This window comes from Somniosus microcephalus, chromosome 11 (assembly GCF_052327205.1).
Source record: "Somniosus microcephalus isolate GS21.2 chromosome 11, FLI_Smic_1.0, whole genome shotgun sequence".
NCBI classification, from domain to species: domain Eukaryota; kingdom Metazoa; phylum Chordata; class Chondrichthyes; order Squaliformes; family Somniosidae; genus Somniosus; species Somniosus microcephalus.
In genome coordinates, this window is record NC_140997.1 from 195,398,251 (window position 1) to 195,421,387 (window position 23,137).

The 23,137-nt window shown below is 52.4% G+C and overlaps 1 protein-coding gene across 6 annotated transcripts in view; it reads left to right on the forward strand.

Annotated features, from left to right (window-relative positions):
* Positions 1–23,137, forward strand: part of LOC147111092 (ERC protein 2) — an 885,067-nt gene that overhangs the window by 255,152 nt on the left and 606,778 nt on the right. The window lies entirely within an intron of this gene.

The following is a 23,137-nucleotide window of genomic DNA, read 5'->3' on the forward strand; positions in this document are numbered from 1 at the left end:
GAGGTAGGTTTTAAGGAGCATCTTAAAGGAGGAAGGAGAGGCGGAGAGGTTTAGGCAGGGAATTCCAGAGCTTAGGCCCGAGGCAGCAGAAGGCACTGCCACCAATGGTGGAGCGATTATAATCGGGGATGCTCAAGAGGGCAGAATTAGAGAAGCGCAGATACCTCGGGGGTGGGGGGGGTGGGTGGGGGGGTGGGTTGTGAGGTTGAAGGAGATTACAGAGATAGGGAGGGGGCGAGGCCAAGGAGGGATTTGAAAACAAGGATGAGAATTTTGAAATCGAGGCGTTGCTTAGCCAGGAGCCAATGTAGGTCAGCGAACACAGGGGTGATGGGTGAATGGGACTTGGTGTGAGTTAGGACACAGGCAGCCGAGTTTTGGATCACCTCAAGTTTACGTAGGGTAGATTGTGGGAGGCCAACCAGGAGTGCGTTAGAATAGTCAAGTCTAGAGGTAACAGAGGCATGGATGAGGGTTTCAGCGGTGGATGAGCTGAGGCAAGGGCGGAGACGGGCAATGATACAGAGGTGGAAATGGCGGTCTTAGTTATGTTGCGGATATGTGGTCGGAAGCTCGGTTCATGGTCAAATATGACATCAAGGTTGCAAACAGTGTGGTTCAGCCTCAGATAGATGTTAGGGAGAGGGATGGAGTCAGTGGCTAGGGAATGGAGTTTGTGGCGGAGACTGAAAACAATGGCTTTAGTCTTCCCAATATTTAATTGGAGAAAATTTTTGCTCACCCAGAACTGGACAATTTAGAGACCGCGGAGGGGTCGAGAGAAGTGGTGGTGAGGTAGAGCTGGGTGTCGTCAGTGTACATGTGGAAACTGACGCTGTGTTTTCAGATGATGTCGCCAAGGGGCAGCATGTAGATGAGAAATAGGAGGGGGCCAAGGATAGATCCTTGGGGGAGACCAGAGGTAACGATGTGGGAGCGGGAAGAGAAGCCGTTGCAGGTGATTCTCTGGCTACGATTAGATAGATAAGAATGGAACCAGGTGAGTGCAGTCCCACCCATCTGGACGATGGTGCAGAGGCGTTGGAGAAGGATGGAGTGGTCAACCGTGTCAAGGCTGCAGACGGGTCAAGAAGGATGAGGAGAGATAGTTCACCTTCGTCACAGTCACAAAGGATGTCATTTGTGACTTTGATGAGAGCCGTTTTGGTACTGTTGGCCAAAGGAGATATTAGAAGGGGTGACTAAAAGCTTGTTCAAAGAGATGGATTTTAAAGGGGTCTTAAAGGAATAGAGCGAATTGTAGAACCTGGGGTCTAGTCGGCTGAAGGCACGGCCACCAATAGTGGGGCAAAGGGAGTGAGGGGGATGCGTGAGGTGAGAGTTGGGGGAACGCAGAGTTTTTGGAGGATTGTAGGGCTGGAGAAGGTGGTGTAGTGGTTGTTACTGGACTAGTAATCCAGAGAATGTGAGCTCAAATGCCACCCTGGCAGTTTGAAAATTTGAGATGATAAAAGCTAGCATCAGTAAAAAGAAAAGTGACCATGAAGCTATCGGATTGTCATAAAATCCCAACTGGTTTACTCATGCCCTTTCGAGGATGAAACCTGCCATCCTTACCCTGTATGACTTGCATGTGACTCCAGTCTAGGTTTCCCAACCCCTCCCACTTTGGATGGGAGCTTTTTTCGGAATTGGGGATTACTCCCCCGAGCACTGCCTCCAGCAGTCCGGGACATCAGCTCTTTAAATTTCTTGCCGCATTGTGCCAAACCGCACCGTAACATCACAAGCTGCTGCTCATGAAGCCTCAGTCTCAGTCAGGAGGGGTTGCTGGAGAGTCTGGAATTGGTGGGGGCTTGGGGGAGAGAAAGAGTCTCGGGGAGGAGACTGGGGAAAGTGGGGTCTGGGGTGATGGAGATTGGGGGAATGGGGGCTTGGGGGAGAGATGGAAACTGAGGAATGGGGGCTTGGGGGAGAGATGGGGAATGGGGGATCGGGGGAGAGATGGGGAATGGGGGCTAGGGGGAGAGATGGGGAATGGGGGCTCGGGGGAGAGATGGGGAATGAGGGCTCGGGGGGGAGATGGGGAATGGGGGCTCAGGGGAGAGATGGGTAATGGGGACTCGGGGGAGAGATGGGGAATAGAGGCTCGGGGGAGAGATCGCGAATGGGGGCTCGGGGGAGAGATGGGGAATGGGGGCTCGGGGGAGAGACGGGGAATGTGGGCTCGGGGGAGAGACGGGGAATGGCTCGGGGGAGAGACGGGGAATGGGGGCTCGGGGGAGAGACGGGGAATGGGGGCTCGGGGGAGAGACGGGGAATGTGGGCTCGGGGGAGAGACGGGGAATGGGGGCTCGGGGGAGAGACGGGGAATGGAGGCTCGGGGGAGAGATGGGAATGGAGGCTCGGGGGAGAGATGGAGACCGGGGAATGGGGGCTCGGCGGAGAGATGGAGACTGGGGAATGAGGCCTCGGGGAGAGATGGGGAATGGGGGCTCGGGTGAGAGACGGGGAATGTAGGCTCGGGGGAGAGATGAGGATTGGAGGCTCGGGGGAGAGATGAGGAATGGAGGCTCGGGGGAGAGATGGAGTCTGGGGAATGGGGGCTCGGGGAAGAGATGGAGACTGGGGAAGGGGGCTCGGGGGAGAGATGGGGAATGGAGGCTCGGCGGAGAGATGAGGAATGGAGGCTCGGGGGAGAGATGGAGTCTGGGGAATGGGGGCTCGGGGAAGAGATGGAGACTGGGGAAGGGGGCTCGGGGGAGAGATGGGGAATGGCGGCTCGGCGGAGAGATGGAGTCTGGGGAATGGGGGCTCGGGGAAGAGATGGAGACTCGGGAATGGGGGATCGGGGGGAGATGGGGAATGGGGGCTCGATGGGGAGATGGGTAATGGGGGATTGGGGGAGAGGTGGGGAATGGAGGCGCGGGAGAGATGGGAATGGAGGCTCGGCGGAGAGATGGAGACTGGGTAATGGGAGCTCGGGGGAGAGATGGGGAATGGGGGTTCGGGGGGGAATGGGGGCACGGACGGGGGGGAAATGGGGGCTCGTGGGGGGAATGGGGGAGAGATGGGGCTCGGGGGAGACATGGGGAATGGGGGCTCGGGGGAGAGATGTGGAATGGGGGCTCGGCGGAGAGATGGGGAATGGGGGCTCGGCGGAGAGATGGAGACCGGGGAATGGGGGCTCGGCGGAGAGATGGAGACTGGGGAATGGGGGCTCGGGGGGAGATGGGGAATGGGGGCTCGGGGGGAGATGGGGAATGGGGGCTCGGGGAGATGGGGAATGGGGGCTCGGGGGAGAGATGGGGAATGGAGGCTCGAGGGAGAGATGGGAATGGAGGCTCGAGGGAGAGATGGGAATGGAGGCTCGGCGGAGAGATGGGGAATGGGGGCTCGGGGGAGAGATGGGGAATGGGGTCTCGGGGAGGGGGAATGGGGGCTCGGGGGAGAGATGGGGAATGGGGGCTCGGGGGAGAGATGGGGAATGGGGGCTAGGGGAGAGATGGGGAATGGGGGCTCGGGGGAGAGATGGGGAATGGGGGCTCGGGAGAGATGGGGGCTCGGGGGAGAGATGGGGAATGGGGGCTCGGGGGAGAGATGGGGAATGGGGGCTCGGGGGAGAGATGGGGAATGGGGGCTCGGGGGAGAGATGGGGAATGGAGGCTCGGGGGAGAGATGGGGAATGGAGGCTCGGGGGAGAGATGGGGAATGGAGGCTCGGGGGAGAGATGGAGGCTGGGGAATGGGGGCTCGGGGGAGAGATGTGGAATGGGGGCTCGGGGGAGAGATGTGGAATGGGGGCTCGGGGGAGAGATGGGGAATGGGGGCTCGGGGGAGAGATGGGGAATGGGGGCTCGGGGGAGAGATGGGGGCTCGGGGGAGAGATGGGGAATGGGGGCTGGGGGAGAGATGGGGAATGGGGGCTCGGGGGAGAGATGGGGAATGGGGGCTCGGGGGAGAGATGGAAATGGGGGCTCGGGGGAGAGATGGGGAATGGGGGCTCGGGGGAGAGATGGGGAATGGGGGCTCGGGAAAGAGGTGGGGAATGGGGGCTCGGGGGAGAGATGGGGAATGGGGGCTCGGGGGAGAGATGGGGGCTCGGGGGAGAGATGGGGAATGGGGGCTCGGGGGAGAGATGGGGAATGGGGGCTCGGGGGAGAGATGGGGAATGGGGGCTCGGGGGGGGATGGGGGCTCGGGGGAAGAGATGGGGGCTGGGGGAGAGATGGGGAACGCGGGCTCGGGGGAGAGATGGGGAATGGGGGCTCGGCGGAGAGATGGAGACTGGGGAATGGGGGCTCGGGGGGAGATGGGGAATGGGGGCTCGGGGGGAGATGGGGAATGGGGGCTCGGGGAGATGGGGAATGGGGGCTCGGGGGAGAGATGGGGAATGGAGGCTCGAGGGAGAGATGGGAATGGAGGCTCGGCGGAGAGATGGGGAATGGGGGCTCGGGGGAGAGATGGGGAATGGGGTCTCGGGGAGGGGGAATGGGGGCTCGGGGGAGAGATGGGGAATGGGGGCTCGGCGGAGAGATGGAGTCTGGGGAATGGGGGCTCGGGGAAGAGATGGAGACTCGGGAATGGGGGATCGGGGGGAGATGGGGAATGGGGGCTCGATGGGGAGATGGGTAATGGGGGATTGGGGGAGAGGTGGGGAATGGAGGCGCGGGAGAGATGGGAATGGAGGCTCGGCGGAGAGATGGAGACTGGGTAATGGGAGCTCGGGGGAGAGATGGGGAATGGGGGTTCGGGGGGGAATGGGGGCACGGACGGGGGGGAAATGGGGGCTCGTGGGGGGAATGGGGGAGAGATGGGGCTCGGGGGAGACATGGGGAATGGGGGCTCGGGGGAGAGATGTGGAATGGGGGCTCGGCGGAGAGATGGGGAATGGGGGCTCGGCGGAGAGATGGAGACCGGGGAATGGGGGCTCGGCGGAGAGATGGAGACTGGGGAATGGGGGCTCGGGGGGAGATGGGGAATGGGGGCTCGGGGGGAGATGGGGAATGGGGGCTCGGGGAGATGGGGAATGGGGGCTCGGGGGAGAGATGGGGAATGGAGGCTCGAGGGAGAGATGGGAATGGAGGCTCGAGGGAGAGATGGGAATGGAGGCTCGGCGGAGAGATGGGGAATGGGGGCTCGGGGGAGAGATGGGGAATGGGGTCTCGGGGAGGGGGAATGGGGGCTCGGGGGAGAGATGGGGAATGGGGGCTCGGGGGAGAGATGGGGAATGGGGGCTAGGGGAGAGATGGGGAATGGGGGCTCGGGGGAGAGATGGGGAATGGGGGCTCGGGAGAGATGGGGGCTCGGGGGAGAGATGGGGAATGGGGGCTCGGGGGAGAGATGGGGAATGGGGGCTCGGGGGAGAGATGGGGAATGGGGGCTCGGGGGAGAGATGGGGAATGGAGGCTCGGGGGAGAGATGGGGAATGGAGGCTCGGGGGAGAGATGGGGAATGGAGGCTCGGGGGAGAGATGGAGGCTGGGGAATGGGGGCTCGGGGGAGAGATGTGGAATGGGGGCTCGGGGGAGAGATGTGGAATGGGGGCTCGGGGGAGAGATGGGGAATGGGGGCTCGGGGGAGAGATGGGGAATGGGGGCTCGGGGGAGAGATGGGGGCTCGGGGGAGAGATGGGGAATGGGGGCTGGGGGAGAGATGGGGAATGGGGGCTCGGGGGAGAGATGGGGAATGGGGGCTCGGGGGAGAGATGGAAATGGGGGCTCGGGGGAGAGATGGGGAATGGGGGCTCGGGGGAGAGATGGGGAATGGGGGCTCGGGAAAGAGGTGGGGAATGGGGGCTCGGGGGAGAGATGGGGAATGGGGGCTCGGGGGAGAGATGGGGGCTCGGGGGAGAGATGGGGAATGGGGGCTCGGGGGAGAGATGGGGAATGGGGGCTCGGGGGAGAGATGGGGAATGGGGGCTCGGGGGGGGGATGGGGGCTCGGGGGAAGAGATGGGGGCTGGGGGAGAGATGGGGAACGCGGGCTCGGGGGAGAGATGGGGAATGGGGGCTCGGCGGAGAGATGGAGACTGGGGAATGGGGGCTCGGGGGGAGATGGGGAATGGGGGCTCGGGGGGAGATGGGGAATGGGGGCTCGGGGAGATGGGGAATGGGGGCTCGGGGGAGAGATGGGGAATGGAGGCTCGAGGGAGAGATGGGAATGGAGGCTCGGCGGAGAGATGGGGAATGGGGGCTCGGGGGAGAGATGGGGAATGGGGTCTCGGGGAGGGGGAATGGGGGCTCGGGGGAGAGATGGGGAATGGGGGCTCGGGGGAGAGATGGGGAATGGGGGCTCGGGGGAGAGATGGGGAATGGGGGCTAGGGGAGAGATGGGGAATGGGGGCTCGGGGGAGAGATGGGGAATGGGGGCTCGGGAGAGATGGGGGCTCGGGGGAGAGATGGGGAATGGGGGCTCGGGGGAGAGATGGGGAATGGGGGCTCGGGGGAGAGATGGGGAATGGGGGCTCGGGGGAGAGATGGGGAATGGAGGCTCGGGGGAGAGATGGGGAATGGAGGCTCGGGGGAGAGATGGGGAATGGAGGCTCGGGGGAGAGATGGAGGCTGGGGAATGGGGGCTCGGGGGAGAGATGTGGAATGGGGGCTCGGGGGAGAGATGTGGAATGGGGGCTCGGGGGAGAGATGGGGAATGGGGGCTCGGGGGAGAGATGGGGAATGGGGGCTCGGGGGAGAGATGGGGAATGGGGGCTGGGGGAGAGATGGGGAATGGGGGCTCGGGGGAGAGATGGGGAATGGGGGCTCGGGGGAGAGATGGAAATGGGGGCTCGGGGGAGAGATGGGGAATGGGGGCTCGGGGGAGAGATGGGGAATGGGGGCTCGGGAAAGAGGTGGGGAATGGGGGCTCGGGGGAGAGATGGGGAATGGGGGCTCGGGGGAGAGATGGGGGCTCGGGGGAGAGATGGGGAATGGGGGCTCGGGGGAGAGATGGGGAATGGGGGCTCGGGGGAGAGATGGGGAATGGGGGCTCGGGGGGGAATGGGGGCTCGGGGGAAGAGATGGGGGCTGGGGGAGAGATGGGGAATGCGGGCTCGGGGGAGAGATGGGGAATGGGGGCTCGGGGGAGAGATGGGGAATGGGGGCTCGGGGGAGAGATGGAAATGGGGGAGAGATGGGGAATGGAGGCTCGGCGGAGAGATGGAGTCTGGGGAATGGGGGCTCGGGGAAGAGATGGAGACTGGGGAATGGGGGCTCGGGGGGAGATGGGGAATGGGGGCTCGGGGAGATGGGGAATGGGGGCTCGGGGGAGAGATGGGGTATGGGGGCTCGGGGGAGAGATGGGGAATGGAGGCTCGGGGAGAGATGGGAATGGAGGCTCGGCGGAGAGATGGGGAATGGGGGTTCGGGGGAGAGATGGGGAATGGGGTCTCGGAGGGGGGGCGGTGGTAATGGGGGCTCGGGGGTGGGATGGGGAATGGGGGCTCGGGGGAGAGATGGGGAATGGGGGCTCAGGGGAGAGATGTGGAATGGGGGCTCGGGGGGGAGATGTGGAATGGGGGCTCGGGGGAGAGACGGGGAATGGAGGCTCGGGGGAGAGATGGGGAATGGAGGCTCGGGGGAGAGATGGGGAATGGAGGCTCGGGGGAGAGATGGAGGCTGGGGAATGGGGGCTCGGGGGAGAGATGGACACTGCGGAATGGGGGCTCGGGGGAGATATGGGGAATGGGGGCTCGGGGGAGAGATGGGGAATGGGGGCTGGGGGAGAGATGGGGAATGGGGGCTCGGGGGAGAGATGGAAATGGGGGCTCGGGGGAGAGATGGGGAATGGGGGCTCGGGGGAGAGATGGGGAATGGGGGCTCGGGGGAGAGATAGGGAATGGGGGCTCGGGGGAGAGATGGGGAATGGGGGCTCGGGGGAGAGATGGGGAATGGGGGCTCGGGGCAGAGATGGGGGCTCGGGAGAAATGGGGGCTCGGGAGAGATGGGGAATGGGGGCTCGGGGGAGAGATGGGGAATGGGAGCTCGAGGGAGAGATGGGGAATGGGGGCTCGGGGGAGAGATGGGGAATGGGGGCTCGGGGGAGAGATGGGGAATGGGGGCTCGGGGGAGAGATGGGGAATGGGGGCTCGGGCGAGAGATGGGGAGTGGGGGCTCGGGGAAGAGATGGGGAATGGGGGCTCGGGGTGGCGGGGAGAGATGGAGACTGGAGTATTGAGGGCCTTCCCGCCATCATAAGGTCAGAAGTGGGGATGTTCGCTGATGATTGCACACTGTTCAGCACCATTCGAGACTCGTCAGATACTGACGCAGTCTGTGTGCATATGCAGCAAGACCTGGACAATATTCAGACTTGGGCTGACAAGTGGCAAGTAACATTCGCACCACACAAGTGCCAGGCAATGACCATCTCCAACAAGCGAGAATCTAACCATCTCCCCTTGACATTCAATGGCATTACCATCGCTGAATCCCCCACTATCAACATCCTGGGGATTACCATTGATCAGAAACTGAACTGGACCAGCCATATAAATACTGTGGCTACAAGAGCAGGCCAGAGGCTGGGAATTCTGCGGCGAGTGTCTCACCTGCTGACTCCCCAAAGCCTTTCCACCGTCTACAAGGCACAAGTCAGGAGTGTGATGGAATACTCTCCACTTGCCTGGATGAGTGCAGCTCCAACAACACTCAAGAAGCTCGACACCATTCAGGATAAAGCAGCCCGCTCGATTAGCACCACATCCACCACCTTCAACATTCACTCCCTCCACCACCGGCGCACTGTGGCTGCAGTGTGTAACATCTACAAGATGCACTGCAGCAACTCGCCAAAGCTCCTTCAACAGCACCTTCCAAAACCACGACCTCTACCACTTAGAAGGACAAGGGCAGCAGACGCATGGGAACATCACCACCTACAAGTTCCCCTCCAAGCCACACACCATCCTGACTTGGACCTGTATCGCCGTTCCTTCACTGTCGCTGGGCCAAAATCCTGGAACACCCTTCCTAACAGCATTGTGGGTGTACCTACACCATATGGACTGCAGCGGTTCAAGAAGGCGGCTCACCACCATCTTCTCAAGGGCAATTAGGGATGGGCACTAAATGCAGGCCTAGCCAGCCAGCGACGCCCACATCCCATCAATGAATTAGAAAAAGGATGGAGATGGGGAATGGGGGCTCGGGGAAGAGATGGAGAATGAGGGCTTTGGGGAATGAGGGCTTGGAGAGATGGAGACTGGGGAGTGGGGGCTCGGGGGAGGGGGGGAAGCGATGAAGACTGAGGAATAGGGACTCGGGGGAGACATGGACAATGGGGACTTGGGGGAGAGATGGAGACTGGGGAATGGGCGATCGGGCGGAAAGTTGGGAAAGGGGGCTCGGAGAGAGATGGGGAATGGGGGCTTCAGTGGAGAGACTGGGACTGTGGAACGGGGGAGAAACGGAATGGGGGGAGAGAGATGGGGAATTGGAGAGATGGGGAACGAGGGAGAGACGCCGATAGGTGGAGAGACGGAGAGTGGGAAACGGGGAGAGGGAGTGAGATGGTGAGTGGAGAACTGGGAAAGGGGGTGAGATGGAGAGTGGGGAACGGGGAGAGGGGGTGAGATGGAGAGTGGGGAACGGGGAGAGGGGGTGAGATGGAGAGTGGGGAACGGGGAGAGGGGGTGAGATGGAGAGTGGGGAACGGGGAGAGGGGGTGAGATGGAGAGTGGGGAACGGGGTATCGGGGGAGGGGGGTTGTGGAAAGAGATGGGGAATGGGGTCTCAGGGAAGATATGGGAGCTGGGGGGGAGATGAAGACTGGGGATGGGGCATCAGTAGTTGGGGGAGAGAAAGGCACTGGGAAATGGGAAGAGAATGGAACACTGGGTCTGGGGACTGGGGCTCAAACCAGGTGGGGGGGCGGGCGTGGAGACCAGCATTTCCTGCAGAGCCGGGAGCAGCAACATGGTGAGTGGGAGGGAGGAGCAGCCAGTAAAGGGGTGAGTGAAACCTGGGGCCCTCACTGTGGGTAAATAGTGAGGGATTGTTTCCGTTGGTGGGTGAATGGGGAACTAGGGAACGGAAACCAAGGATTCTCACTGGACAAAACAAGAGGGAAGGGAGGAGATAGGTTCTTGAACTGAGGACTATTGGACCGTGGGATCCTTAACCAAATGTGGCTATTGAGGTAAAGGCGTTTTTGAAAAAGAGGAATATAAAACGATCTGGAAGGGAATGGGGTTACAGGTGAGAACACCGACACCGGGAGCCAAATGACCTCATCCTGCATCGTACTTTCTATAATTCCATGAAAACCCTGCTTTATTGAGTCTGAGCTCAGTGAATGGTTTAGAGATGTTGCTGTTGAGCTGAGTTTAGGACCGTGTGCTCCAAACAACAAACCCGCTGCCCTTTGTGCAATCTCTCAGTTTGGTTCAGGTCGGGTTGACGTGTGAAGTCCAAGTACAGATCCGCTCTGACTGAAGTGCACATGTCAGAGTTTTCATCACCTAGTGCAATTTCAATGAGTTACCTTTAGTTTCTAGTTCCTCCCACCTCTGGTTTCCCCTCTGCGAATTGTTTCCACCCTTCCCCTGCCCTTGGGGGGGTTCCCTCTTCCCCTGCCCTCGGGTCGGGGGGGGGGTTCCCCCTTCCCCTGCCCTCAGGGGTTCCCCCTTCCCCTGCCCTCGGGGGGGGTTCCCCCTTCCCCTGCCCTCGTGGGGGGGGGGTTCCCCCTTCCCCTGCCCTCGGGGGGGGGGGGGGTTCCCCCTTCCCCTGCCCTCGGGGGGGGGGGGGTTCCCCCTTCCCCTGCCCTCGGGGGGTTCCCTCTTTCCCTGCCCTCGGGAGGCCTCCTGGTTCTGGGAACCTGTCGCACAACAGCTGCTGGTGCGAAACCACGACTAAAAATACTCACCTACAAGGGACCTAACCGTTATCAGATAATTGCTGTAACGTTTGTAAAAGCCATGTGATTGGATGTCATGTGATTGGGCACCACATGGTCAGAATGCCACGTGATCAAACATCCAGGAATGCCTCCAACCAGAGTTGGCAGCCCGACTCCAGTCCCACAACAGCAATTTTGACTTAACTGCCCTCTGAAGTGCCATAGCAAGCCACTTGGTTTGCTTCGAGATGGGCAATAAATGTTGGCCTTGCCAGAAACAACTCATTGCTGAAAAAAACTTCCATCCCCAGGTGAATCGGGGAATGCTGCAATCTTGCTCTTCGGGAGAGAACCGAAAAACTTATATTTGCAGGTGGTAGATTGTGATGTGTATGTATATAAAATATGTAACATGAGTTGCTGCAATGGTTAAATGAGAGTGGTTTTGCAGGCAATAGGCTTGACGCATGCTCGAGAATCTCCTTGATGCTTACAATTTTCCACAATTGCCTTAATTGCAAAAGAATTAGATTATTTTTAATTTCCTACAATTTAATTTTGTTTACTTCTTAAAATTCACTTCAGGTACTGTAAGTATTAATTTATAAAGAGGATAGTTCTCATGGACTGACTAAAGGTTAGTATTTCCAACGAGAATGGCCTTTTTGTATCATGTTGTTTCATCTGGTCACTGATTGTTAATTGATTTTATCAGAGGCAGCCGCTCTGTTGTCTAGCTTTGTTACCTAATAATCTGAAGAAAACACTGTTCACAAATGTGCAGCTGCATTAGCACGTGACGCGTTCTGTTAGATGTTGCTGGACTGTATTAGGTTCAAAGAATACAAACAGTGCTTTTAGGATCGTGTGATTAGTTGCTGCCAGCAGTTCCTGATTTCAGCTGTAGCATTCGGGAAGGCACAGAGCTCAGGTGAAGCACAAATCGGGTGAACTGCCTCTGGCTACTGAGAAGCCATTCGTAGAGAACTAGGAATAGAACTTGGGCCTATGTTCATCCAAGAACTTTTAACTTTTTTTCCTCTTTTTTACTAATTTTTCTGATAGGGAGGGAATTATTTTCCTTTCTTCCATCAAATTTCTCTTACTCGGAGGCATTAACTCTTCTTGGGTACAATTCCCTGGGCACCAGTCACCTCCTGGTACCTTGCCCAAGAGGCCATTCCTCATGTATGAACCTTGACCATAAGTACTGGCAGGCTATTCTTCCACAGGGTCATAATGGCTGAGCCTCTTCCTCGCTTCACTTAACTGTCACACATGCACATTGCCACTGGTAGTTGCTGGATAACGATCAGAAGCAGCAATCCTGCCCGATTTTTCTTCGCGCTAACTCGGTGCCATGAGATCAGTTGCAACCCCTCTACTACTATCTCGGTTAAAATCGGGTAGCTCAGCACAGAAGAGGAATGGAATCTTGGACCTACCTGATCTGTGTGGGAGAATTATTTTCAGTGTATAAAGGAAGTGTTATTGTACACCTTTTTAAAAGGGAAAAATTCCCCAGGTACAGCAAAGCTACAGCACAGTTTCACAAACAGTAGAAGAGGATTAGAGCAGTAAAACATTTTAGATATCCAAAATATACTTGAACTGAACTATGATCTACTTAACTAAGTTAGGTTTGACCTGCTGGATACAATAATTATGACCATGTGCGAATTCCATTGAAATCTTGTCATTGAATAGCACAGCATGTTGATGCAAAAATGACTTGGTTATTTGTAATTCTGCATCATTGTTGAATGTTAATATTTAGCATTCCCATGTTCTGCAGCAAACATTTTTTTTGCACAAAACATACGGGGTTGATTTGAAGTCCCCCACGTGGCAGATAGCAGCTGAGGTTGGCAGTTAAAATGGAGCGTGGGCCTTACTCTCTCCTTTTCTGCCTCGATCTGGCTGGCTGCAATATTAAATTACAGGCGCTAGGGATACCTGCCTGAAGCCAGCAAGCTCCTCTTTAAATATGCAGATTGGGCTCTGGTGATGTCATCGTGGCCCGATCTGCTATTTTAACCTGAGGCTTGAGCGGATAAGCAGTGATGGCTTCCCAGTCAGGCCAAACCTCCGGCCCCACAAGGAAACCTTGGGCCTCCCATTTCCTTAACGGGGCTTCTGCTCCTGGAACACTTAGCCTGTGGCCGGGACCGTTCCTGTGGATCTTCGGCGGCAGCCTCACGCTGCCCGATTTTAATGGCCCGGCAACTGCTTCCCGCTGACTTCTCGGCCCTTTTGGTCGAGATGCCAGTGAGCGGCATGTTAATGAGGCCCGGCCGTTAAAATAAGCTGAGCCTGCCTCCTGCTGCTCCTGTACAGGCATGCTTTACTGCGTTCCAGCTGGGAATTAATATCGAGCCCACAGAATCACAATATACACCCGTATTTTTCATGGCGATGCAATTTTATTATTTGTTACAAATAAGTTAATTGTATGGCTGTTTAACTACTACACAGTTTAAACTATGTGCCTAATTTTAATCAGTTGAGTTATTTTGAATTATAAAATCTATAATAAACTAGAAATAAAAGGGTTAACCAGCTAATGTGTGGTCATGGTCTTAAGCATATGCTATCAATATTGTTGAGCCTATCTGAAGTCAGCCACCATGGCAACAAGGCCTATCAGTTTTCATGAAAGAATTGCCTACAGACTTTGCTCTACTGTGTGAGCTCCATCAAATGTCTCCTGTTTTTTATGCAACCATGTATATTTAAAAGCCCAACAGTGAATTCACACAAACTCTTAATTGAACAGTTTCCCTGTTTAATCTGCTTTTATATATGAAATTGTAAACTATTGGGCTATAATTTTTCACATCACTGTTCAAATCCATTCAGCTGTAATATGGCATCATGTTTTTCTGCTTTGAAACCAAGTTGCCTTTGAATTTGTAGCTGGTCATGCATACAATTAAAAGCAATTTGGAGAATACAGAAGCTACAGGTTAAAAGACAAAGATGGCAGAAATAATTAGAGCAAGATTTCTTTTGTTTGACTCCAGTAGAATAATCAAACTTGAAGTAGTTTTAGGTGCCAAATGTCTTAGTTGCTATAGTGAATTAAAGGTGAATCGTTGCTAATGTGCAATCTAGGAAATAGTGCATTGACAACTCTGTTTTGGTTTTGCATTTTCATTAATTATTGAAATCTGACATTAATGTTTTAGAAAAATGATGATCAGAACAAAGGTAACAAAAGAAAGGTTTGAAGTTAATTCCTATTCTGGTAAACAACTGTTCAAGAACCTAATATTTCTTGTGAAATGTAATGGAAACTTTGACTATACTTTGTGGAAAAATTGGTAATTACCTATTTTGGGCACTGGGACCCAATTAATGTAGGTGAAGAAAGTTAGCTCTGTAATATGCGAACACTGAACAAATCTAATTGGCTTTACCTGCTTTGGGTGAAAAATGTGCTGAACAATGGAGATATTTAGCCCCAGTATTTAAATAACATAAACTCCTAGAAGTTAGCTAAAACTGTTCAAATGGATACGGCTTATTTAAAGATATTTAAGAACAATAATTTGCTGGGAGAATATTGGAGAATTGGGTTTTATCCCAGATTTTTGTGATTGGTTCCATGGGATATTTCTTGTCCATCAGCCAGGAAAGGCAAATGGGTTCTACTTATTGTCATATAGTGATTCCCAGTTTCCCTTTGACATTTCACTGGATTTTCTGTATTAGGTACAAACTGAGCTACTGCAATTATGGTTTGGAGCCCATCACCTTGCACTCCATAGGCAAGAGCATTACCAACTGAGGCAGTATTTGATGCAAGTTATATATCTGTAACCTGTGTGTACTTCTTCAAAATTAAACTTGAACTTAAAATTTAGAGAATGGTGACTATGAAACTACCGGATTGTCATAAAAACCCATCTGGTTCACTAAAGTCCTTTAGGGAAGGGACTCTCCTGCCCTTACCTGGTCTGGCCTGTATGTCACTCCAGACCCACAGCAATATGGTTGACTCTTAACTGCCCTCTGAAATGTCCTAGCAAACTGCTACGATAAACTATAATAAGAATAAAATCGGACAGACCACCTGGCATCGACTTAGGCACCAGATTCGGACTCCTCACTAACATCGGGGACTTGTGCCAAAATTGGGAGAGCTGTCCCACAGCCAACGCCCCAGACTCCTCCATCACCATCCTACCGGCAGGACAGACCCATCAGAGGTGGCGGCACAGTGGTATACAGTCGGGAGGGAGTGGTCCTGGGAGTCCTCAACATTGACTCTGGACCCCATGAAGTCGCATGGCATCAGGTCAAACATGGGCAAGGAAACCTCCTGCAGATTATCATTTAACGCCCTCCCTCGGCTGATGAATCAGTACTCCTCCATGTTGAACACCACTTGAAAGAAGGACTGAGGGCAGCAAGGGAACATAATGTACTCTGGGTGGGGGATTTCAATGATAGCACCATTACTGACCGTGCTGGCTGAGTTCTGAAGGACATAGACTGGGCCTGTGGCAGGTGGTGAGAGAACCATCACGAGGGAAAACCTACTTGAACTCGTCCTCACCAATCTACCTGTCAAAGATGCATCTCTCCATGACAGTATTGGTAGGAGTGACCACCGCACAGTCCATGTGGAGACGAATTCCCATCTTCACACTGAGGACTCCCTCCATCATGTTGTGTGTCAAAATGGGATAGATTCAGAACAGATCTAACAGCTCAAAACTGGGCATCCACGAGGTGCTGTGGGTGATCAGCAGCAGCAGAATTGTGTATCCACCACAATCTGTAACCTCATGGCCCGGCATATCCCTCACTCTACCATTACCATCATCAGGGGACCAACCCTGGTTAAATGAGAAATGCAGAAGAGCATGCCAGAAGCAGCACCAGGCGTACCTAAAAATGAGGTACCAAGCTGGTGAAGCTACAACACAGGACTACATGCATGCTAAACAGCGAAAGAAGCAGTATGCTATAGACAGAGCTAAGTGATCCCACAACCAACGCATCAGAGCAAAGCTCTGCAGTCCTGCCACATCCAGTCATAAATGGTGGTGGACAATTAAACAACTAATGCGAGGAGGAGGCTCTATGAACATCCCCATCCTCAATGATGGTGGAACCCAGCATGTGAGTTTTTGAAAAACTCAAGGACCTGCGACCAGGAAAAGCTTGCGGGGCAGACGGCATACTAAGCGAGATGATTAAACAGACAGACGATAAAATGAAACTGGCTATCCTAAAACTCTTCAACTTGGTTCTGAGTGTCGGTTACTTCCCTGATATCTGGAACAAAGGACTCATAACGCCCATATACAAAAGTGGGGACAAAGCCGACCCAAATAACTATCGAGGCATCTGTGTAAACAGTAACCTGGGGAAGGTATTCTGTAGTATCATAAACAAAAGACTTATCAACTTCCTTGATGAGCACAATGTCTTGAGTAAAAGCCAAATTGGATTCCTGCCAAACTATAGAACATCAGATCATATCTTCACCCTACAGACCCTAATTGACAAACACGTTCATCAAAACAAAAGCAAAATCTACGCATGCTTTATAGATTTCCAGAAGGCTTTCGATTCCATCTGGCATGACGGTTTATTCCTGAAACTTATCGAAAGCGGGGTAGGGGGAAAAACATATGATGTAATTAAATCAATGTATACAAACAACAAATGTGCAGTTAAAATTGGAGACAAACAAACAAAATACTTTCCACAGGGGCGGGGGGTGACGCAGGGCTCGCCAATCTCACCGACACTCTTTAATATTTACATAAATGAATTGGCAAAACTACTTGAACAATCTACAGCACCCAGCCCCACCCTATATGAATCCAAGGTTAAATTCCTCCTCTATGCAGACGACCTGGTTCTGCTGTCACCAACTAAGGAGGGTCTACAGCAGAACCTGGATCTGCTGGAGTCGTACTGCCAGACTTGGGCCCTGACAATAAATCCCCAAAAAAACAAAGTCCTTGTGTTCCAGCAAAGATCCAGACATCAGGGACCCAAAATAAATTTCACACTAGGAACAACCAAAATTGAACAAACCACTAACTACACATACTTGGGCTTAAAAATCAGTTCTACGGGAAATTTCAACTGGCTGTGAATGAACTGAAAGAGAAAGCAAGAAGGGCTTTCTATGCCATTAAAAAATCAATCCAAATAGAAATCCCAATTAGCATTTGGCTCAAAATTTTCAAATCAGTAATTGAACCAATTGCACTCTATGGCAGTGAGGTGTGGGGACCGCTAACACAACAAGAATTTGCAAAATGGGACAAACACCCAATTGAGATCCTACATGCAGAATTCTGTAAAAGTATCCTCCGGACTCAAAGGAAAACCGTAAACAATGCATGCAGGGCAGAACTAGGCCAATATCCATTAATAATCACTATCCAAAAAAGAGCCACCAAATTTTGGAAACACCTAGAAATGAGCAACCCCCAATGCTATCATTACGAAGCCCTGAAATGCCAAGAGAGGACCATAAAGAAGAATACCCTCAGTCAACTAGTCCTGGGACTCAGTGAAGTAACTACTAACACTACTAACAATAACCAGCCACAGGACAGTGACAGCGTAACACAAAGAATTCGACCCAACACAATCGTCGCTAAGCAAAAGGAAAAATATCTGTCATATTGGGCAGAAACAACAAAAACCCAAAGCAAACTCAATTGCTACTTGGCCCTAAACAGACAATACAACATGGCTGATTACCTGACCATGGTAAAGGATAGCAAACTGAGAAAAACTTTGACAATGTACAGACTTAGTGAACATAACCTGGTGATCGAAAAAGGTAGACACAGGCAGACCCGGCTACCAAGAGAGGACAGGATATGCTCTCACTGCAGTCAGGGAGTGGTGGAGACAGAGATGCACTTCCTCACAGCTTGTAGAAAATATCAGGGCATAAGGGAGAATTTCTACCCAAAATTCACAAAAATATGCCCGGATTTCAGAAATTTGAATGACGACCAAAAACTCCCATACCTACTAGGGGAAGAGAGAAATTGTGTAACACTAGCGGCACACTATGTTACAGCTTGCCATAAACAGAGGGACAACCACTAAATATAAGAAAAGAGTATATATAAATTATATGAAAGTATATTTATACAGGTAGACTACCCTTTATCCAGACTTCCGAAAACCGAAACCCTCTAAAAACCGAAGGTTTTTTCGGTCAGCGTAAGTCGTGCACACGACATGACCAGAGTGGCGCACGACTTCCAGGCCTAGCCGGATAAGGGATAGTGTAGCATTTTTCCGCACTTCTGAAAACTGAAATCGCTCAGCGTAAGTGTACCAGCCTTTATCCGCACATCCGAAACCAGAAAACCTCTGAAAGCCGAAAGTGGAGCAAAGCATGACTTCTGAAAACCAAAATGCGCACGACCACGACCCCCGCCGGCCCCCACCCTTTCGGATAAGGGATAGTGTATCCTTTATCCGCACTCCCGAAAACCGAATTACCTCTGAAAACCGAAGTGTTTTCGCGCACCTTCCGAAATCCGAAATTTTCCTAAAACCGAAACACGGCTGGTCCCGAGGTTTTTGGATAAAGGATAGTCTACCTGTACACTCGGGGATATATCTGTTTATACACTGTATGGATAGATCTGTATTTTTGTGAACAAACATGAATGTTTTTTGATGCTTTGGCAACATAAGATGTAACTTGTCATCATGCCAATAAAGCGATTTGAATTGAATTGAGTGCAAAAGTCAAGGCTGAAACGTTTGCGACCATCTTCAGTCAGAAGTGCCGAGTGGATGACCCATCTTGATCTCCTCCTGAGGTCCCTACCATCACAGAAGCCAGCCTTCAACCAATTCGATTCACTCCACGTGATAGCAAGAAACGGCGGAGTGCACTGGATACAGCAAAGGCTATGGGCCCCGACAACATCCTGGTTGTACTGCTGAAGAGTTGTGCTCCAGAACTAGCCGTGCCTCTAGCCAGCTGTTCCAGTACAGCTACAACATTGGCATCTGCCTGACATAATAGAAAATTGCCCAGCTATGTCCTGTCCACAAAAAAAAAACAGGACAAATCCAATCCGGCCATTTACCGCCCCATCAGCCTGCTCTCAAACATCAGCAAAGTGATGGAAGGTGTTGTAGACAGTGCTATCAAGCAGCACTTACTGACCAATAACCTGCTCACCGATGCTCAGTTTGGGTTCTGCCAGGACCATTCGGCTCCAGGCCTCAAAAGCAACCTTGATCCAAACATGGACAAGGGAGCTGAATTCCAAGGTGAGGTGAGAGTGACTGCCCTTGACATCAAGGCAGCATTTGACCGCCTGTGGCAGCAAGAAGCCCTAGTAAAATTTAAGACGATGGGAATCGGGGAAATCTCTCCACTGGCTGGAGTCATATCTAGCAGAAAGGTAAATGGTTGTTGTTGTTGGAAGCCACTCATCTCCGCCCCAGGGCACCACTGCAGGTGATTCTCAGGGCAGTGTCCTAGGCCCAACCATCTTCAGTTGCTTCAACAATGATCTTCCCTCCAACATAAAGTCAGAAGTAGGGATGTTCGCTGATGATTTCAGTGTTCAGTTCCATTCGCAACTCCTCACATAATTAAGCAGTCCGTGCCCGCATGCAGCAAGACCTGGACACTTGGGCTGATAAGTGGCAAGTAACATTCACGCCACATATGTGCCAGGCAATGATCGTCTCCAACATGAGAGAGTCTAACCACTTCCTCTTGACATTCAACGGCATTACCATCCTTGAATCCCCTACCGTCAACATCCTGGGGGGTCACCATTGACCAGAAACTTAACTGGACCAGCCACATAAATACTGTGGCTGCAAGAGCAGGTCAGAGGCTGGGAATTCTGCAGGGAATGACTTGCCTTCTGACTCCCCAAAACCTTTCCACCATCTACAAGGCACAAGTCAGGAGTGTGATGGAATACTCTCCACTTGCCTGGATGAATGCAGCTCCAACAGCACATAAGAAGCTCAAGACCATCCAGGACAAAGCTGCCTGCTTGATTGGCACCCCATCCACCACCTTAAACATGCATTCCCTCCACCACTGGCGCATTGTGTCTGCAGTGTGTACCAGCTACAAGATGTACTGCAGCAACTTGCCAAGGCTTCTTCAACAGCACCTCCAAAAGCCATGACATCTACTACCTAGAAGGGCAAGGAAGGATAGCAAGCACATGGGAACACCACCACCTCCAAGTCACACACCAACAACAACAACTTGTATTTATATAGCACCTTTAACGTAGTAAAATGTCCCAAGGTTCTTCACAGGAGTGTTATAAGACAAAAATTTGACACAGAGCCACAAAAGGAGAAATTAGGGCAGGTGAAAGAGGTAGGTCTTAAAGGAGGAAAGAGAGGTAGAGCGGCAGAGGGGTTTTTGGAGGGAATTCCAGAGCTTAGGACCTAGGCAGCTGAAGGCACAGCCACCAATGGTTGAGCGATTATAATCAAGGATGCTCGAGGGCAGAATTTGAGGAGCTCGGATATCTTGGGGGTGGGGGTGGGGTGGTTGTGGGGCTGGAGGAGATTACAGAGATAGGGAGGGGTGAGGCCACGGAGGGATTTGAAAACAAGGATGAGAATTTTGAAACCAAGGTGTTACTTAACCGGGAGCTAATTTAGGTCAGCGATGGGTGAATGGGACTTGGTGCGAGTTAGGATACGGGCAGCCAAGTTTTGGATGACCTCAAGTTTGCGTAGAGTAGAATGTGGGAGGTCAGCCAGAAGTGTGTTGGAATAGTCAAGTCTAGAGGTAACAAAGGCATGGATGAGGGTTTCAGCAGCAGATGAGCTGAGGCAGGGGCGGAGAAGGGCAATGTTATGGAGGTGGAAATAGGCGGTCTTAGTTATGCCACGGATATGTGGTCGGAAACTCATTTCAGGGTCAAATATGACACCACGTTTGTGAACAGTCTAGTTCAGTCTCAGACAGGTGCTAGGGAGAGGGATGGAGTTGGTGGCTAGGGAATGGAGTTTGTGGTGGGGACCGAAAACAGTGGCTTCGATCTTCCGAGTATTTAATCAGAGAAAATTTCTGCTCATCCAGTAGTGGATGTTGGAGAAGCAGTCTGACAATTTAGAGACCATGGAGGGGTCGAGAGGAGTGGTACGGCAGAGCTGGCTGTCATCAGCGTACATGTGGAAACTGACGTCGTGTTTTTGGATGATGTCGCCAAGGGGCAGCATGTAGATGAGAAATAGGAGGGGACCAAGGATAGATCCTTGGGGGACACCAGAGGTACCGATGCAGGAATGAGAAGAGCAGCCATTGCAGGTGATTTTCTGGCTTCGATTAGACAGATAAGAATGGAACCAGGTGAGTGCAGTCCCATCCAGCTGGACGATGGTGGAGAGGCATTGGAGGAGGATGGAGTGGTGAACCGTATCAAAGGCTGCACACAGGTTGAGAAGGACGAGGAGGGATAGTTTACTTTTGTCACAGTCACAAAGGAGCCATTTCCTGACTTGGAAATATATCGCCGTTCCTTCACCACACGGCAGCGATTCAAGAAGGTGGCTCACCAGCACCTTCTCGAGGGCTATTGGGGATGGGCAATAAATGCTTACCTTGCCAGTGATGCCCACATCCCGTGAATGAATTAAAAAAAAAAAAAAAAGTGACAAAGCAGCCCAGCAGCCAATCCGCAGTTTGGAAGGAGGTGGAGACAGATTAGAGGCCAAAGCTGACTGTTACGGCAGTGGCTGTGCTGGCTGTCCATGTTGGCTACTGGTATCCTTCCCGCAGATGGCACAGCTCCATATCTGGCTCTCTGCAGACCCAGAGCCTGTGAACTCCATTCCCCACGGTCATTGCTGGGCAGGTGTGCCAGTGGCTGCAGATATAGTTGGTGACATCTTAATAGATATAGCCAATCAGACCCTGTTGGCTGTTGATCACCCTGTCATGCCGCCTTTCACACACTTGTCATTTAAAGCATGCCATACTGTTATTTGGGTGCTTTTGGTGCTTCCAAAGAACAATCTAGCATTATGATTCATCACTCCTTCACTTGTCAAGTTTATGCCATTTGGTCTGCTGTCGTGGCTTACTGTGGTAATTGCAGCTCTGCATCCACGAATCCTTTAACAAAGTGAGGTAATGTGCATCCCTTTCTGTAAATGCAGGCGAGTGTATCAAGTGGGCACAGAACACCTCTGGTGCAGTCTTGCCAGCTGGGTATTCCTCTATTGCTCCCCCACTTCTCCCAAAAAGCTTGTTTTTGGGGGTATTCTCTTTAGGAAGCCCATTGTGCCACTAGTGGAACTGTAGGAGGGAAAGGGGAGCAGGACAACAATTGGCACAAAGGCTTCTAAAAACTTAAAGTGGCAGCAAAAACAAAATTGTGGACGTGGCCTAAAAACTGTTAACTCAATCTTCGTATCATGCTTTTTAAACATACTTGTGTATAGAGCTCATTCTCCAGTAATTCTGAATGCCCATTTAGCATGGGCAGGTATGTCACTCGAGTGTAATGGATGCACAAGTGCCAGAAAATCACAAGAACAGCAAAATTATGTCAACATACCTTAATTTAAATTTTGCCGTGAATATCCTTCCTCCACTTTATTCACTGCCAGAAATTTGTGTGATGCACAAAGTGGACTGAGAGTCAGATCCCTGCTCGGTTTCCTGATTGGGTTCGTCCAATTTATACCCGTTTATTGAGGAAGCCAATCAGAAAGTATATCCTCTTGTCTGAGAAATGTGGTGCTGTATGTGAACTAACTTCAAAATGTCACGTGCTAGATTATTGATCACGAAAGATAAAGAGCATAATGACTTAAAAATGTAACTGTGTGCTAGTTGCACTTTTAAAATTTAATACTTCTGATTCTTTAGATTGAATTACTGTCTTTCATTGACATTGGGTTAAATTGTAAGATGGATTGAATTGTCTAAATGTTTTAGAATTAGACATTATGGAACAGAACATCTGATGTTATAAAAGGTCTTTCCCTAACAGTTACTGTCCATAAAGTTCTATTGAAGGATGATCCTGGGTTGAGAGTTTTTGGTGAAGAGGCAGAAAACAAGGGGACCTATGCATGGCCTGCTTACCCCATTTTCTTGTGGCCTCCCTGCCAAGTACTGTTCTGCAGGTTACCATTTACTTTTTTGAGCCTTTCCCTGTCCTCAGTTGCCTGAAGTTGAACTTCAGCAATCTGGTTCACAACTTGGTCTGATTTTCTTTCATGCCAGTCAGCAATAAGGGCCTTGTTTCCACTTGCCACTCTCAACTGAGGTGTCATATGAGGTGCTGTCTGGGGAACTATGTGCATTTGCTGGGATTCAACTCCAGGTCTCCTACCTCTGATGT